Raw genomic sequence first — 20,035 nt, forward strand, 5'->3', positions numbered from 1 at the left:
TTAATGCTAAAAGAAGTGATGATTTAAGAAAGGTGGTTTAGAAGTTACAACAGAGCTGAATTGCTGATATACCAGGCTGCATCACAGTCTAAGGACCTGAATCATTCATCAAGAGGCTGGAAAAGTGACTGGTAAATAGCTACTTGAAAAAGAGTCAGAAAAATTGTGAAAATGCTATTCTGAGTTTGAACATTTCTTTGGGAAACCAAACAGGCTGATAATGAATGTATAAGACATTTCGGGTCATCCAGGTTTCAAGCAGCAAAATTAAAATCGACCTCATTAACATATGTAAGCTTCATTAAATCTTTCTGGACATGCAAAATAATCTGACAGTCCACTGCAGAAAAGGCAATAGTGCATAGTGCATGTTCAACAACTGACATCAGTCCAAACTAAGGGCAAGAAGCCAAAAATGTTTGTCCACACTTCAACCGCAAGCCTACTCCACATATCTACAACCTCTCAACACCTACTCATGCCTATTCCCTAGGACAAAATAGGGGAAATGCAGCAAACATACAGAAAAGGCATTTTTATAGTACCAGCCCCCCCCCCCCCAAAAAAAAAAAAAAGATTTCAAACTAGAAAGCATGAATATCTGGCATACCAGTTTAGCATATACCAAAAATATTTTCCCCAATCTCAGCAATGTTTATTCTGTTTCATTGAATGACAGCTACCATACTCATGAATAAATAGCATTGGCAATATCCTAGGTAACCTGACCAAGAACATTTTTCTCTTTATAATGGCCACACTGACGCCATACCCTGTTTTCCCAGTTTGTTTCCAGTTCAGGGATAGCACCTCCAAATGCCCCTAATTTATTAGCGTCCCTTTCCCCCATTAGCCTCAACCCTTAAAACCCTGCTGGACTAGCCTAGATTTTTTTTTTTGTACTTACAGCCATCCTTAGCAGTAGTAAAGTTTCATGGCAGGTGACCCCAGTGCATGCCTCTCTGCCTTCCCCCGACACACTCCCACCCTGCCCATTCCATGCCCCATCCTTTTTCAGAGCTTTTAACTTGTGTGCATACCGGTGCCTTTCAAAATTCACTTGGCATGCGCCTCTCCAACTTCTACATCTCCCAGCTTTGGCACACGTCAGGCTTTTAAAATTCACCCCACGGTGTTGAACGATAAGACATGGAAACCAGCAGGTGGTCCTACAATAGTAATGTTCATGATCCTAATATTTGTCTGGAAGGTCCAAGGCGGGGTTGTTGGGCAACTGTCGCAGTGGTGGCACTAGCTGGAGCAGCAACTCTTGCCTCCTTTTTATATTTCCAGTACTAGTTCAGCATCTCAGAATCATTTAAACATTCTTAATTTGCATAGCTAAAACACTTCTACCTTTTTTGGGGTAGAATAAGTGGTGGTGGTCATCCATATATGTTATTTCCTTGGCATATAGTATTTTTAGGTACATGAATGATGTTAGGTATCTCTGTACAAAGCAGGCAAAGCAAGAAATACAGTGCTTATCATATATCACTTTCCCATTGTGAATGGTGGATCATGACAGAGGTACATCTAGGAAGACTGCCCTCAGTATTACAGGACTACTGGGAATGCTTTGTGCGCAGTTGTGCAGTGTAGATTGTCAAACACACTACAAATTTGCACAATGAGGCTCTGTTATCCATTGCCCCTACCCCTATGTTGAAGTGTTGTAACATGTGTGATCCTTGATTGGGAGACCCGCCCCCTCTGATGTCACTGAGGACTGTGACGGACATTAAACGGCGCCAGAACACTGGGTGCCTGCGCACAGGGATGCCACACACCATCACCAGCGGGCTCCCTGAAATAACTAACAGTGATGAGAAAGACAGAAAGAAAGAAAAAAGGTGAAAGAATCCATCTGGAACTGAGAGGGGAGGGGCGGTGTGTGATCCTTGATTGGGAGACCCACCCCCCCTGTGATGTCACTGAGGACTGTGACGGACGTTAAACGGCGCCAGAACACCGGGTGCCTACGCACAGGGATGCCACACACCATCACCAGCGGGCTCCCTGAAATAACTAACAGTGATGAGAAAGACAGAAAGAAAGAAAAAAAGGTGAAAGAATCCATCTGGAACTGAGAGGGGAGGGGCGGTGTGTGATCCTTGATTGGGAGACCCGCCCCCTCTGATGTCACTGAGGACTGTGACGGACGATAACGGCGCCAGAACACCAGGCGTCGCGCGCTGAAGGGGCACTCCCCTTTGTGCATCCCGTAGTGCATCCCGTAGTGTTAGCCATTCCCCATGTTCTTTTATATCCCTTGTTAACAATCCCCATATTTAAATGTTTAATGTATTTGAGAAAGGTAACGCATAAGTTCCTGCAAATTTTGTTTAAATGTAAACCAATGTGATATGTAAAATCGAACACCGGTATATAAAAGTAAGTAAGTAAGTAAGTAAGTAAGTAAATAAATAAATAAATAAATAAATAAATGTGGTAAGGTATGATGCTATAAATGACAGTGCAGGGGTTAACTGTTGTGTGGTGTACGGTGTATTTATAAGTTTCATAGGTGACAACCTGCAAGCACAAGGCACACATGATAAACAGATATGCATGTAGAGCAGAAAGGGCTGGCAAGCCACTTAAATGAACGAGTGTCATGACCTCCGGTGAAGACAGCGGTATTATCTCTGTAAACGCAGAGAGAAACTTCTACTCTGAGCAGAAGTAATTATATTTGCAATAGAGGTTTCCAAGAAGAGAAAAAAAACCACCCACAAAATTGTATGAGCAATTAAGCTCCAGTGAGTGGGGGTGCACCACTCAATGAATATCCTCTGCACCAGAGGACATTCATTAAGTATCTATGGCAGCTCTACCACCTGTGCACCCTAAATTTCTTCTTTTTTTGGCTTACCAATTATGTTTTTTGTCAATCCTAAATAGTTTAGAAATAAACCTCACTTGATATCTGACAAAACCTAAATATCTGGTATTATTCACTAAGTGCATATGTTTAGGAGGGAGGTCCAAAACGACAGATGTAAATCAAGTCTTATGTGATGTCACTACATCTATTTATTCATTCATAGCTACAACAATTGCTACCAAAAGAATCTGGGATGAAAGTCACCAGAACAGAGGGTCCCTCATGGCTGGGCGATACAGATGCTATCCAAGATATGCTGAGTGGCTGGAGTCCATTGACATCTTAGGGCCTATTGGACTCTTCAATTGAAGATGCACCATAAGGGGATGGTGTACAGTCAGTTCCATAAGGCTGATAAGATATGTCCCATGCAGACATCAGATGACTCAATCTTATCTTCTCCGCAGCATATATCATTATGTTAATTCTCTATGCAAGAGTATTGCTTTTGCCTGAGCCATATCTAGCAAAGTTTCTATAAATCCTATTGAAACAGCAGCCTCAGGTTGGATTTAGGAAAATAACTCTGGCAATACCAACAACCGGATGGCTTTGTTCATTTATTCTGTGGCATCTCCTTGAGCTGTGTTCTTTAGTGGTCCAGGTGAGGAAGACTTGCACCATCAATTTGCACAAGTATACATGCAACATATTTGGTAAGATGCCAGATGCTGATACAAGGCCAAAAGGCAGAGTGCAATATTAGACGTGGACTCAAAGCTGGAAAAATCTCTCCAAAAATGTAGTTTCTTATGTCTAGGGAGCACAGTCTACCTAGTCTCCTAGAAAGAAACAAGATGTTAAGAACCACCCTATTAAGCTTACCCTACACAAGGCACATTTAGGATGGAATCGAGTCCCTCCAACTCTTGGGGGGGGGGGGGGGGGGGATCAGGAAAATACTTGGAGCAGAATCCTGTCCTACCTCTGATGAATGGGATTGGACTCCATGGGCCTCCAAGAGAAAAATGCAACATTTCCTGATATCAAGAGGCTGCCAATGTGATCCTCAGTGGGCTGAAAACCCAAGTGTCTGATAATACTTTGGGCAATGGTTTACTTAAGCCTCAGCCTCTCCTCAACCAGGAGTGTCTACAACACAGACAATGGAAACTGGGCAATGTTCCCCAATCCAGTCAAAACCCTCTATCAGAATATGGCTGGGCTAAGCTATAGCTCTGTGTGTCCTCTGATGAGAGCAAGGAGCCTGTTGCTGATGGGATAGAGGGAGCAACAGAAAGCATTTGCTTCCATTACTGTATCCCACTCATGAGCCCCAAACTGTGGATAGTGGGGCTGGAGCAGCATTGGAGAGGGCACACGATAGACTTCTCAGCCATCACTTTCTCAAACCTAATATCAAAAAAGGTATCTCCAGTACCTGGTATTTAAAATACCAATGGTCATACAGACCATGTGATATCCTCACTCCAGCACCTCATCTCCTAGTGACCTTTGCCATGGTGTTTTGAGACAGCTGCTTTGATAACCCCTTGGATTGTGTCAGGTCTAGAATGTACTGAACATCTGAAGGGACTGATAGACTATGCCATCATAGGACATGGCCCCTTAATAGAGCATCCTTCTCAGAAAGCCTGGGGAACTTATACCCTTGGGTTTCTTGAAGGTGGACTCAACCACTATAGACAGATGCAGTGGCTGCTGCTTTTTGAATCCTGGAGCCTGGACATAACTGTATCCACCACCTCATTAAGAGAACCACAATATAACAGGAAGGATCCATGAGTTAGTACTGGAATCTTTATATTTATTTATTTAAATTTCTAGACCGCACATTCCTTATAGTTTAAAGCAGTTTACACATTTACATAAATGTGTACACATATAAAAACAGAATAAAACAATGATATACAAGTAACATATAAACAACAATGTGGACCCCTTAGTTTTAGTATGCTAAAGTGAATAAATGGGTATTTAATGCTCTTTCTGCAGCTCAAAAGAATGGCTGCCAGCATTCTCTTCATAAGGTCACCAGAGAAAATCTTCTGGAGGATCTTTCACCCTTCCTGTAAAGGAGATGATTCAGAGGGGCATCGTTCTTACAAGAGAGTCTTTAGATCCATAGTCACCATGACCAGGCAGCAAGACGGAGTGGATTGGATCTTACCTAGCTAGTAGGCACCACCCCAGGGAGGTACAGAATTGCCCACAAAGCTCAGCCTGAACACCCACCAATGTATTTGGTTCTCCAATGCCAACTCCATCAGTGTCTCAGTACCCAATGTCGATTCCCAAAAGAGCCTCGGTACTAAATGCTGAGAATCAGCAACTGCCAATTATGCTCAGCGCCCTCCTTTGGCTTTCTCTCTGGCTAGTCCTAAAAAACTGCCAATGACAGCACAGAATTGGAAGCAAGAGAAGATGCCATGTCTTCCTGGGCTCCAGAGGTGAATGAGTCATCTGTATCCTTGGAGACTAGTGCAAGTCCCAGGAATGTGGTGAGGATAAGTCCTCCTTCCTGTGGGAAAACCTCAGGGGATTCATGGCAGAGGCCAAAATACATCTTCTCTTAGCATTTTCGCCAACCTGCTTTTGCACACAGGTTGCAGGGGAATCTATGCACCGATGCCCATCAGACAGGCTAAGTCTCTTACAGCATCCAAGAGTTCCTGCCTGGAATGGCTCTCATATGCATAATGGCCCAACATGAGAAGCAGGCCAAGATGTGGTCTCTTCTCAGGCAATGTCCCCATCTACCATAGGGCAAAAAAGACTGGCCCAGCTGCACTGGGGGACAGTTAGCAACAGGCCCTCTGAGGCATCAAAGATGAAAAAGGGAAACCCAACTGGAATCATCCTGGAGCACCATAGCTAATGTACTATGAAGCTGAGAAAAAAAACACAAAACACACAACTTAAAAGCAGATGAAGACTAGAGGATAAAAACAATCCATGGAGCCCAGTGGAAAAACAGTTCTGCAGCTCCAAACGTTTCACTGCCGCAGCTATGTGGGAGAAAGAGATGAACTGTGATCAGCAGGGTCCATGGAAAAGAAGAAATGGAGGAGCCAGTGAGGTATTCTCAAAGCTTCTAGATTAGTGGCTCCCAAATCTGTCCTAGAGAACCTTCAATCAGTCATGTTTTCAGGATATCCACAATGAATATGCATGATATAAACTTGCATTTTATCTCATTCATATTCATTGTGGAAATCCTAAAAATCTGACTGGTTGTGGGTATCCCAGGATAGATTTGGGAAAGCAGAGTTGCTTACCTGTATCGGGTATTCTCACAGGACAGCAGGATATTAGTCCTCACATATGGGGTGACATCATCAGGATGGAGCCAATCACGGAATACTTTTGTCAAAGTTTCTAGAACTTTGACTGGCACCTGCTGGGCATGCCCAGAATGGCACTAACCCTGCATCCAGCAGGGGTCTCCCTTTAGTCTTATGTATAGCAAAGAGAGCGTGCGAAAAATAAAATAATAAATCGCAAGCGTACCCAACTCCGCGGGGTGGCGCCCGCCATGCCTCCCACTCTGGACCTGGGGCTCACCACCCCAGCGCTCCGAGAGGAATTGCACCGGATATTGCAAGAGGCAGTGTTCCAGGCTGTCCAAGGCCTCCAGAGACCTTGGGCAAGTCACTTTACCCTCCATTGCCTCAGGTACAAAAACTTAGATTGTAAGCCCTCTGGGGATAGAAAAATACCTACAGTACCTGAATGTAAACCGGTGTGATATCTCAATTGAGATCGAATGTCGGTATATAAAAATAATAAATAAATAAATAAATAATCGGGAGGCCATATCGAACACATCATACGCCGATCTGACCTCATGTTTTCCAGCGTTGAAGCCTTTTTTAATGATGGAGTTCAACTGTTCTTGAAGCAGCTCTGGGAGGGACTCAAAGTCCTGTAGTTTAAACAGGTTTCGGTTGTACTGTGTCATATATAGCTGATATGACGCAATACACGAGATGAGCATAGCCCCGTGAAACACCCTGCAGCCTAAAGCATCAAGAAACTTCTGCTCCTTCCCAGGCGGTGCCGAGGAATGGGACTTTGGACGCTTGGCCCTCTTCTGGGTGGACTCCACCACCACCGACTGATGTGCCAATTGTGTCTTTTGGAAGCCCAGGGAAGGCTGGACTAGGTAGATTGCGACCATCTTACGGTTCACTGGAGAAACCGTTCAAGGATGCTCCTGGTTTCGCAGCATCAAATCCTGTAGAATCTCATGGACTGGGATGGACATGATTTCCTTTGGAGGATCTAGGAACTGAAGTACTTCCAGCATTTTATGCCTGGAATCCTCCTCTGTCTGCAGTTGAAGGGAATAGTCTCCGCCATCTCCTTGATAAAGCTAATAAAGGAGAGGTCTTCTGACTGAGACTTGCACCTTTCCTCTGGAGGTGACTGCTCCGACGGGACCTCAGTTGAGTCCTGGGATTCAGATGAATCATCTGTCCATGGATCATAAGGTTGATCCCCTGCATCCATTGGTGGTCTTATTGGAAAACCTGGAACTCCTCCGGCCGGAGGTCTTGGCATCGAAGGTATCGGTGCCGGCATCGATGGACCTGGCCTTGGCATTGATAAATCTAGGTCCGGTATCGGTACCGGGCACAATGGCACTGATGGCATCGGGGGACTTCACTGGTGTCCTCTGTGTGGGCACTCCCGAAGACCCCGGAACGGGCTCCGGCCTCGACGTGTCCTCTTCTCCCGATGAAAGTGGGATGGGCATCGATGGAGCCATGGGGATTGGTGATTTTCTCGGTGCCCCCAGTAGGGCACCGATAAGCAAATCAAGCTTATCCAGGAGAGGAAGCAGCATAGGTGTCTGTTCCGGCACAGGCACCGAAGCTGGCGTCTGTGGTCTCTGGAGGCCTTGGACAGCCTGGACCACTGCCTCTTGCAACATCCAGTGCAATTCCTCTCGGAGCGCTGGGGTGGTGAGCCCCAGGTCCAGAGTGGGAGGCATGGCGGGCAATACCAGAGGGTCCACCGGTCCCTGTGGAGTCTTGGTAGTTGCACCCACCAAAGGCGAGGGATGTCTCGGTGCATCTGGCTTTGAGGGCAATTTATGCTCTTCTTCGGTGGCTCGCTCGATGCCACCGGTGTTGTGGAAGTCGAAGGCACCGGTCTCCAATGTTTGTGTCTGTGCTTCTCCCGGTGCTCCATGTTACCCAACTCCGGCATCGATGAAGGGGACGCCAAAGATTGAGACACTGATCGGGACTCTTTGGCCTCAGAGTGACGCCGATGCTTCACCGGGGATGGAGTTGATGGCGCCTGTGGAGATGGATGCTGAAATAAAAGTGCCATTTTCTCAAGCCGTGCCCGACAGCCCTTCGGGGTCATTTGGGCACAATTGGTACATGTCTCCACGTCGTGCGATGGCCCGAGACATAATACACAGACCAGATGAGGGTCAAACTTACCCTATGACTCGGCAATCGACGGCAGAGAAGGGAAACCCCTAGGGGGTATAAACTTTTGCAAGTTTTGAAGTAAATTTCCTGAGGAGAAAATTCCTGTCAGGAACTGTGAAGAGCTCCAAAACTCCGCGTGGCTATAGCTGTGTGGAAAAAAGAGACTGAAGAGAGACCCCTGCTGGATGCAGGGTTAGTGCCATGCTGGGCATGCCCAGTAGGTGCCAAAGTTCTAGAAACTTTGACAAAAGTATTCCGTGATTGGCTCCATCCTGATGATGTCACCCCATGTGTGAGGAATACCATCCTGCTTGTCCTCTAAGAAATTTGCTGTATTTCAAAGAGATACCGAAGTTGTCTGTTGTGAAAAGAATAAAATAAATAGGCAAGCTAGTGAATACAGACCGCAAGCACATGCTACATTATGGGCTAGATTTTAAAAGCCCTGCACGCCAGCACGCCTATTTTGCATAGGCCGCTGGCGCGCGCAAAACCCCGGGACGCGCGCAAGTCCTGGGGCTTCGTAAAAGGGGCGGGAGGGGGCGTGTCCGGGGGGGGCAGGTCAGGGGGCGGTCCCGAGTCCCCCAGCACTGCGGCCTATGCCGGGAGATGCCGAGGCGGCGCGCGCAAGTTACGCCTGCTTCAAGCAGGCGTAACTTGCACAACAAAGGTAGGGGAGGGGCACGGAAGGAAAGTTCCCTCCGAGGCAGGCTGCGTGGCTCCGTGCCACAGGCTGCCAATTTTGCGCAGCCTTGCGCACGCCGACCCCGTATCTTATAAAATCCGGCGTACTTTTGTTCGCACCGGTTGCGCAAACAAAAGTACACGCGCGCATACTTATTTAAGATCTACCTCTATGATTTCAGGATACACAACACAAACTTGCCTGTTTCAGTTCATTTTTGTTCTATTGTATTTTGAAAATATTCCCTTGCTGATAGTTATCCACTAGTTATTATATAAACAAATTAACCACACACTATGCACAAAGACCACTAACTTCATAGCTACCATATAGTCATCAAAAATAACAGGATTATTGTATTGAGGACAACTGAGGTCATATGGAGTAAAAAAGCTGTATCTTAACTTTGCCAACAATTAACAAAAAAAAAATTTCCTAACAGGAAAAGAATAGTCTGCAGGACTTGTTACATAAATTCCTGTTTTTCACAAGGCCATCAGGACATTAAAGAAGTTATAATTTGCTAACTTGGAAAAAAGTACTGAGGAGGTAAATTGTCTGAAAATATGCCTCAATATTAATGATGTTGTGTCTGCAAATCTCTGCCAGATAAAAACCTGACCCAATGAAAGCATAGTTTTAGCAATGGAACTTGGCAGCAGTATGTATACATGTGGTTGGCAAGCTTTGGAGGCATTCATTTTAAGCTGCCAACCAGTAAGTCATCTACACAGCATTTCACTGAATATTCCTTCCTAAATATTTATTTTCTATGCTGCAAGAAAGTGCTGTTGGGCAGATTTATAGGCCGATGCAATACAGTGTGCTCAGCCAAGCACACTGTTTAACCCGTGGTTGGATGTGGGTTTTGGACGCGAGTCTACAACCCCTTATTCTATAAGGGGATTAGCGTGTCCAAAAACACACGTCCAACCCCCTGCGAAACTAATAGCACTCATCACATGCAAATGCATGTTCATGAGACTATTATCAATTCTCCCCAATTAAAAAAAAAAAAAGTGTGCCCGACACGCACATTTTTACCCTCAGAAATTAACACCTGCCCAGGGCAAGTGTTAATTTCTGAGCAGCCCAAAAAGTGTACAGAAAAGCAGAAAATACTGCTTTTCGGTACTTCCTCCGATTTAATATCATTGCTATATTAAGTCAGAGGAACAAAAAGGAGGAAATCCTTAAAAAAAAAAAAAAAGTACCAGTGGTCAGGTTAGGAAATGGGATGCTCAATTAACGAGCATCCATTTCCTAACCTGTGGCTGTTCACAGGTTAGGAAAACAGACACTTGTAAAATTGAGTGTCCATTTTCCTAACCAGTTGACAGCCAATCTTTCCTGGGCACCCGCTGCTGAGAAGGCGCTAGGGGCGCACAATTTCCCTTATGTCTATATATATCTATATCGAATCGCCAATATAGCATTCAATTCAATTTTAGTTATACTTCTCAATGTAGTTAAATTTCTCAATTTGTAGAGAGATCAACAAAGTCACCATGAATACTGCAGACAAAAAAGTTGACAAAAAGGACCATCATAACACCCATATGTGCAGATTAATTTTCCAGCACAAAATGCCCAGGTCATAACTTATATCTCTATCTATATCTATATCTCTAAATGATGACCTATGATATGTATAGTGTCCCATCATTCTTATTTTTTTTAAATTCTTTTTTAATGCAAGTTAAAAAAGAAAGAAATTTCCCTCAATAGTTAGAAGAATCGGCGGCAGCAGAACTTGCTCTTAATGCATATTATAAAATTTTGTGGTAAAACATGGAAGTGGCCTGGGTTATGGCTTAAGTAATAGCCTTGTAAGATCACAGAGAAAGGCAATTAGGCCTGAAATGGCCAACCAGCAAGGTGATAGAGGCCAGCACTGTAACAATTTGGACATGCTTAGGATAAATATGCAGAGCAGTGATAGAAAGGATTGAAAGCAAAGTTCTCTGTAAGCTGTGCATATGCATACAGGTTGTATAAACAAGCACACATAGGAACATAGCATGTACAAGAAAAGGAAAATAAAATGGTGTTTTGAAGAACACTGTGCACAAATTATACACTATGTTGCACACAATTACAAATTGCACATACAGTGGTAGGTGGAGGTATTTAAGTAGGGAAATGTATATGCTCATCTACCCAAAGTGATCAAAAAGGAGAGATGAAGAATCTCACCTAGGCAAACTAGATGGACCAATTTGTCTATCTATTCTTTATAATGTTTCTATTTCACCATTACCTCTCTCTGTAACAATTTGCAATACTCGTCTGTGCAATTCATATTTGACAAAAATGTGTGCACGTGTGTGTGTGTGCGTGTGTGTAAGAGAAAGAGTTCGGGATTACCATGGCTGGACCAAATGGATCCTTAGAACAAAATATTTTACAGGATTATCAGAGTAGCAAATAGAAGATTAAATAAAATATTTGTAGTCATATTTTTCTTCTGCCTTTTCTGTAGTGCACTCAAGGCAGTGTACGTAAATTAAATACATATGTATATGACTGCCCTATTCATGATGTGCTATACACATCCTTCAAATTCCAAACAAAACCAGCTATGCTGACAAAATACCTTAGTTGCCAGGTTCAAAATAAAGCTCTTACTGAGCTCTGCAGAGCTGATCAAGACTTTAAATCTTTTGTACTGTTGAAATGCAAGTATCAACAGAAGTTATCATCCTTTGGTGCAAAATTTTTCAATACAACCCTCCAGTCTAGTCAATATTTGCAAAAACCTTTTTCCAGTTTGGTCTTTCTTCCATAGAAATTCTAAACCCCTTCAATAATGTAAACAGCACTGCAGGATAAGAACTAAATTTCATCTAAATGTAACTGAAAATGTACCTTATTCCAAATTCCTAAACATATGATCCTTTATAGAGCAATTTCATGCTTAGCTACTCAATTGTGATATCACTTAGACCTGAAAGTGCCAGGTGAATAGCTTTGATCTTGTTTTGTTTGTGGGTTTATGATCTTACTATTTGCCCTTTCTTTTTAAAATGCTATGAAGAAAAAAAGACCAAATCTCACAGCAGGGTCATATCAAAAAGTAGACTATTTGACACATGGTGATTTCACAGAAAAGGACACTAATCCAAGTATAATGCATTACTTTTAATATAACAATCATGTTTGAATATCCATAATATGAGGTTTCAGTTTTCCAACTATGGGGTGGATTTATCAAAATGCGGTACGTACCGCATGCGATAGCAAAAGGGGCGTGGTATATGCTAACGGACCGCATCGCAAATGGCGAAGGTACTCACCGCATGGTCCCGGCTGCTATCGCAGAGCCTAACGCATCTGAAAGAGGTGTTGTTAAAATTGGCGTTATGGCTCTGCGATACCTCTTCGCAGGCAGGCTAACCCAGCCCACTCTCCGCCCAGGTTTTGAATTTGCATCCCCTCTCCGCCCCTACTCCTCCCAGTTTTTGCATTTGCATCGCACCATACGATATGGTGCGATCGCATGCGGTAAACACGTCTTTGCATGCGTTAAAGGCCTATCGCATGCGAAAATGGGGCTTTTTCGCATGCGATAAGCCCTTAACGCATGCGAAAACGCCTTACCGCATTTTGATAAATGACCCCCTATATTTGGAAAAATATTTTCAAACCATGGTACTATAAAATATCAATGATTTAGCAACATTATAAAAACATTCAGACAGATAATTTGATAAATTGGAACAGTAATTGTAATATTGTCAATGAATACAAGCCAGGGGAGATTTTCCAATGTAATTTCATATTAATCTGAATTAACACATTGGCAAGATCTTAACTGGAATATTGCGTCCGATTCTGGAGGCAACATCCCCAAAACAGTCAGAGTACATATGATCCAGAGCAGAACTAGCAAAACGATCCAAAATCTGTACCATAAGCCCTGTGAAATGGAAAAAAGCAGAGTTGCTTACCTGTAACAGGTGTTCTCCTAGGACAGCAAGATGTAGTCCTCACATGTGGGCGACGTCAGCAGACTGGGCACGGAAAACTTTCCTGTCAAAGTTTCTAGAACTTTTGACTGGCACACTGAGCATGCCCAGCATGCCATAATCCCTGTAGCCACAGGGGTCTCCCTTCAGTCTCGTTTGTAGCAAAAGGTGCGAGTGAAAAAATAAAACGTTTCGGACCCAACTCCACAGGGTGGCAGGTGGGTTTCATGAGGACTACATCCTGCTGTCCTGGAAAACACCTGTTACAGGTAAGCAACTGCCTTCTCCCAGAACAAGCAGGATGGTAGTCCTCACATGTGGGTGATTAGCAAGCTACAGGCTGACTCATACTTGTTTGGACCAACAGCATACAACTTGTGCAACAGGCACAACTGGTGTACTGATGGTAAAAATGAGGCAGCCTGAAAATCATAGCAGATTGGATGTGGAAGGAATTGGGATTATACTGGAAATTAGTTCTTCAAGACGGATTGGCCAAAGGCAGAGTCTTGGCGACCTTCCTTGTCCAGGCAGTAATGTGCTGCACATGTGTAAAGAGAGCTCCATGTTGCAGCTTTACAAATCTCAGCAATTGGTACTGAACGATAGTGTGCTACTGAGGTTGCCATGGTTCTCACTGAGTGAGTCTTCACTTGTCCCTGGATTGGAAGGCCTGCTTTGTCATAGCAGAATTCAATACAGTCTGCTAGCCAATTGGAGAGAGTTGTTTGCCCACTGCAACTCCTGGTTTGTTTTTATCGAAAGAAACAGAGTTGGGTGGATTTTCTATGGACTGCAGTGCAGTCTAGGTAAAATGCAAGTGCAAGTTTACAGTCCAGAGTATGTAAAACCCTCTCACCCTGGTGAGAGTGGGGCCTTGGAAAAAATGTGGGCAGGACTATAGACTAATTCAAGTGGAAGTCAGTAACCACCTTGGAAAGGAATTTAGGGTGAGTACCGAGGACCACTTGGTAATGTAGGAATCTTGTATAGGGTGAGAATGTGACAAGTGCTTGTAACTCACTAACCCTTCGAACAAATGTAATGGCTACTAGGAAGAGAACTTTCCATGTAAAAATTTTACATTGCAAGAGTGCAAAGGCTCAAAGTACCATTCAGTGACTGGTGGCTGTAGAGGAGGCTTGAGTTGTAGTAGGCCCCTCATAAACCTACTCACAAGGTGTTGCGCTGTTACCGGGGTATCCCCAACTCCTTTGTGGTACACTGAGATGCCACTCAGGTGTACCCTCACTGAAGAGGTCTGGAGACCAGAGTGCCAGAGATAGTCTAATAGAGATGGAGTGGGAGTGAACTTCACCTGATTTTTTGGGGATTAAAAAGTACCAGGAATAAAATCCTAGGCCTTGTTGGGAATAGAGTACTGGTTCTATTGCTCTGGACTGGAGGAGGAGGGAGACCTCCTGTTCCAGGAGTGGTGAGTGATCGGATGCTCCCCACGTCAGCAGAGGTGGGGAGTCCGGTGGGATGGAGAGAAAGTTCAGGTGATAACCATGAGAGATTATGGCAAGGACCCACTGGTCTGAGGTGATTGTGTGCCACTTGAGGAAATGGCACAATCGACCTCCCACTGGTATCTGGGGCAGTGGAAGCTGGCTGCTGCTCTTTATGCAGGAGTCAAAAACCGGAAGCAGGGCCTGGCTGAGGAGCTGCTTGCGGCTTCTCTTTTCGTATCTGACGAGACTGGGCCTTTTGGAAGGGTCTCGTGGAACGAGTTCTAGACGGTGGTGGATAGGACTTCTTTGGACGGAAGAATGACTTTTTAGTATCCTTCCTGAATGGCTGTTTAGAAGCATACTCAGAAGGCATCAGAGAGCTGTCTCAGGGTCTCATGATGGTCCTTGAGTTCCGCCACCATTCGTTGAATCTGTTCGCCGAACAGATTGTCTCCTACACAGGGCAGGTCGGACAGTCTGTCCTGCACTTCAGGGCGAAGGTCCGAAGATTTGAGCCAAGCCCATCTTCTTGCAGAGATAGCAGCTGCAGATACCCTGGTTGCAGTGTCAAAGAATTCGGAAGATGATCTTATCTCATGCTTGCCTGCCTCAAAACCGTTGTTTACTAGGGTTTGGAGCTGATCTTGAAATTGTTGAGGCAGGGAGTCTGTTAAGTCTTGTATCTGCTTAAATAAGACCCTGTTGTATTGGGTCACCGAAGGACATGGCCATTTTAACACATACGTGCGTGTGTGTGCATGATATAAAATAGGCTATAGGCGTGTATATGTGTGCGCATATGTGCGTGCAAATGCTGCCACTGCCATGTAAATGGGGACATTTTATAAGGTACAGGCGAGTTCCCAGTTTGCCCAGATAAGGGATAGGATTTCCCAACCCCTTAGTTTAATAGTCTTCCTTTCTCCCTATCAGCCCATCCCTTAAACCACCACTGACTAACCTAGATTTTTTTTAATTTTATTAACTTATGCCATCCATGGCAGCAGTAATGTTATGCGGCAGGGGACTCCAGTGTGCACTTGTGCTGGTAAAGACTTACGCACTACGCACATGCGCACATGAATTATAAAATATGTTGCGGATGTTATAGAATCAGCGCATCCATGTGCACACGCCAGGAACAGCACGCAAGCAGACGCATGCGCGCATGTTATAAAATCTACCCCAATATGAATAAAATTATTCCTAAGTTTCAGTAAAATGGAAACTGTTCTTTTATTAGCAGGCAAATGGGTTTGTTTTGTTTTTTTAATGGAGAACATTAATCAAAGACAGATAATCTAATATGAAATCTGGATATTCACTGTTATACACAGATACATTAAACAAATATCAGTATGTAAACAAGCAGGTTTCAAGAAATTAATAACCAAATCTAATAGAGCATTATTAGTGTAAAAGCGAACGTCTTCTGAATGACCATTTAGTTCTTATGAAAGGCTTTTAGGGCTTATTTTACTACTTTAAGGCCAAGCAAGCAAGAAATAAACACTCATCCACCACCACAAAAGAATTGAATATTTGCTTAAATGTATTTAATACTTAAGGGATTATTTTTCAAAAGTTTGTAATTAAAGTTGTATGCTTCCTTTACAGTATAGGAAATCCTTGTATCGAGGAAGCTGCAGTCTTGTGAAAGGAAGGGCAAAGCCTTCACTTTGTAGAGAGTGTAAAAACAAGAGCTTGCTCCAGATCCTCTCACTTTCTATTTACTACACTGAATCCATAGAAACAACATATTTCATATAGAAGTACTAAAACAAAGCAAACTAAAGTATTGCCTCTGTGATCACTTGTGTCCACATCACAGAAATAGACTAGTTTAGGATTTTAACAAAATATCAATTAAATTAAAAACTTTCCACTTTCTTTCTCCACCAGAGGGTGTGCCTACTGGATACTGAACCTTGAATACGTAAACTATGGTACTTGGAACTATTTTTATTCTTAACATAAAGTACTAATTTTCATACAATAACTAAAGCTTTAAAATAAATTATACCTTGTCTATAACACTATCATCTTGCGACCATAGAAATTTCAAAATTGGTTAGTTGAGAGCCTATGTAAATTGTTGGATATTCTTATTGCACTTGCAATACAAATGATACTTAGCAATTGGAAAGATGTTAATTTATTAAATAGAACCTTTTGGTGGAATACTGTATGTATGATTTATAGATTTGAAGTTGCTGTAGCTGCTATGTAAATAAAACAAAACAAACCTATGTGATCTGACAATCCTTGAAGGACTTTCTTGACTCTAGTACATGAACATATGACTGAGTGGAAATCCATTTTGTCCTGCATTTTATGTTTTTGTTATTTTAGTTATTTTTGTAATTGTATTTTGTTTGCATTTTATTGCTAATTACTTAGTAAAATGTTTGAACTTAAAATAAAATAGTTTATACTTGGTTTTGCCTTAGAATTCTATTTGTCAATAGGAATGGTATTTGAACAGGAAAGCAGTACAAAGATTTTTAAATAAAAAATAAGTCAATTTTGCTTCTATAGTATTTTAATTTCTAAAGTTTACAGTGATGAATGAGGAAGGGGAGACTGCATTTCAGGAATCTGACAGGAAGGAAGAAAAGGGAGTATTTGTTAGGGATATGAATTGTTTTTATGACAAATTATAATATCGTACAATATTTCTTAATTCATCATATATCGGTAAAAATCGATAAGCAATCGCATTTCCCCCAAATTTTCGTTCAAAAATCTTTTTTTGGCTAACAAAACACAGTTATTTTTTGTTACTTTGTTATTTTTGTTAGCGCGCGCTAAGCCACAAAATGATTTTTGACGAAAAAATGCAGATCCACGGGAAAATGAGATTTTCCCGTGGCCACACAAACCTGAAAGCGAAAACGATCGTGCACCCGATGCACATCTCTAGTATTTGTAACATTGTAGCCACCCTAAATTCAAATAAGCTGTCTACAAAAAGAAAACAGAATCAGGATGAATTTTTCAGCATTCTCAAAATTAGACATCTTTTCTTTTTCAAAGCTGAGCTTTCAGGGATGCAAAAGAAAAAATTAAATCTTACCCGATAATTGTTTTTCATTTATTTCTGCAACACCAGTCCAGAATGTTTGGGTTTCCTCCTGCTCTCAGATGATTTTTTTTTTGTTTGTTTAAGCATTCTAATAACTTCACTACATCTATGTAAATTAGGTGCAGAATGAATAAGCCAGTATACTACTATCAAAGCTAAATTTAAAACTTCACTGTCAGTTTAAAGAAAAAAAATTTGTTTTGCAATGTAAAATAATTTTCTTGGAGATTTTCCTTTTATTTTTATTTTTTTTTGGGGGGGGGGGGGAGGGATCTGAAATGGTGTAGCAGAAAGCAAGAAAATTTATCAGGTAAGATTTTATTTTTTCTCGTCTTTCTGCCACACCAGTCCAGAATATTTGCAAAGTACCAAAGCCCAGCTATTCTGGGTGGGATGTTGTTGATGAACTCACTGTAGGACCCATACTCTAAAAGTTGAGTCCTTAATGAGAACAAACCTGTAATGCTTAGAAAATGTATGTAAAGTACACCAAGTGGCTGCTTTACAAATCTCAGTAGGACTTACCTACTTCTGCCCATGATGCCTGAGCTCTTGTTAAATGAGCTTTGATCTTGTCTGGCACCTTAGACGGTAACTTTGAAACAGCCATGCGGGCGGCACATTTATGCACATATGCCAGCTTGTGCCAAAGGATGCGGTCATTTTATAACATATGTGCATATATGCTTGCCTGGTATAAAACAGGCTGCATATGCATGTACATGTGCATACAATTTTATATGATGTGTGCACAAATGCTGCCGCTACAGAGAAAGCAGGGGGATTTTAATAAGACACTTGCCGACTTAGGGCCTCATTTTCCAAAGAGTTACCGCGCGCGATACGGCTGTACCGCCTGCGCTAATTTCGCGAACCGCGATAACACGCATATATCGCGGTTCGCGAATGCAAATATGGAATAATGTATTCAGGGGGCGGAGTTGGGGCGGGGCAAATGTAAAGTAGGCAGGATGTACCGCGTGGCGCGAAACCCGCGGCGGTGTTAGCGCAGACGTATCGCGTGGCGCGAACTCTGCGGCGGTGTTAGAGCGGCTCCTAACGCGGCCAATAACTACAACCCTTTCAAATGCGATACAGTCTATCGCGGCGCACAGCGCGCAGCGCGCTACTAGCGCGTTGAACGAAAATTTGCCAAACCAATCCCCATAGACCTACAAATGTAGAGCTGGCCAATAAAAAGGCCTGTTCTTAGTAGGTGAATCTGCTCCACACATTCACAGTGTATGGGGCAGGTGCACGCCATGGCTGACCAGGCCCAACGCAGACGCAGACGCCAGGATGTTGGTCGACGTCGCCATCGTTACAGGCATAGGATCCATCTGCCACGAACCTCATTGCTGGGAATGCCAGAGGATGTAGTCATCAGCAGATATCGCCTCAGCACTCGTGCCATCATGGAACTATATGGAGACATACGAGGTGCCCTTGAGGCCCGAACCCGAAGGAGCCGTGCCATCCCTGGCCTGACCAAACTCTTGGCCGCCCTGCATTTCACAGCAAGTGGCTCCTTCCAATCCACGGTAGCTGTTGTGGGTGGCATGTCACAGAGCACCTTTTCCCGGTGTCTGCACCAGGTCATTGCAGCTGTTATGGACCGCATGCCTCGCTACATAGCATTCCCACGCAACAGACAGGACCTGATGGACCTCAAGCGTGGTTTCTATGCCATTGCCCACTTTCCGAATGTCATTGGAGCTATTGACTGCACCCATGTGGCCATCGTTCCACCCCGTGAGACGGAGGCAGCCTACCGCAACAGGAAGCAGTTCCACTCCCTCAACGTGCAAGTGGTGTGTGATGCTGGAATGCGGATCCTCTCGGTGATGTCCAGATTCCCGGGGTCAGCGCACGATGCCTTCGTACTCAGGCAATCAGCTCTGTATCGCAAATTCGAAGATGGCCTGTATGGGGATGGTTGGCTTGTAGGTAAGATCCACGTTAACATACATATAACATTTTTGCAAGGGTCATCTCTGTAATGGTACACAAAGGTGATGTAGACGCCTGTTGTGATGGAGTCACAGGTCCCCATCACAACAGACCTGAGTGGGACATCGTGTTACTGAAAGTGGCGTAATGGCTCAGGCACCCAACCATGTACCATTGGCTGCCAAGCACAAACTATGCAGTACGCCCTGTATGTGGCATGGCTTGCTCACCTCACCGCACAGGTGGACAGCCTACACATATTGGGTGTAGCCATGGCTACTGGCAGTGTGCAAGATGAATTGAGACCTGTCATGTAAGAGCAGCTCACATCCACAGGTGTTAGTGAGCCCCTGACGTTCCTGAGACCTTGCATCAACATCTCTACTCAGTTGTGCACATTGAGGGGCAGCCAGTTGACACCATGTATGTTGTTGGGTAGGCATACCGACAGAGAAGGTGTACCTGAGCACATATGTCAGTACACAATGACTGGAGTGCATACTGCATATGATTTAAACACAGGGATGTCAGGACAGTGGTGTAATGCACCAACCGCATACACAGAGCTGACATACATCTCACTGTTTAGGGGCCCTTC

General features: G+C 43.6%; 1 protein-coding gene across 1 annotated transcript in view; it reads right to left on the bottom strand.

The window, feature by feature from the left end:
* Positions 1-20,035, bottom strand: part of FOXO1 (forkhead box O1) — a 150,404-nt gene that overhangs the window by 18,121 nt on the left and 112,248 nt on the right. The gene's annotated exons all lie outside the window — the stretch shown is intronic.

The sequence above is a fragment of the Rhinatrema bivittatum genome, chromosome 5 (assembly GCF_901001135.1).
Source record: "Rhinatrema bivittatum chromosome 5, aRhiBiv1.1, whole genome shotgun sequence".
In the NCBI taxonomy this organism is placed as follows: Eukaryota; Metazoa; Chordata; class Amphibia; order Gymnophiona; family Rhinatrematidae; genus Rhinatrema; species Rhinatrema bivittatum.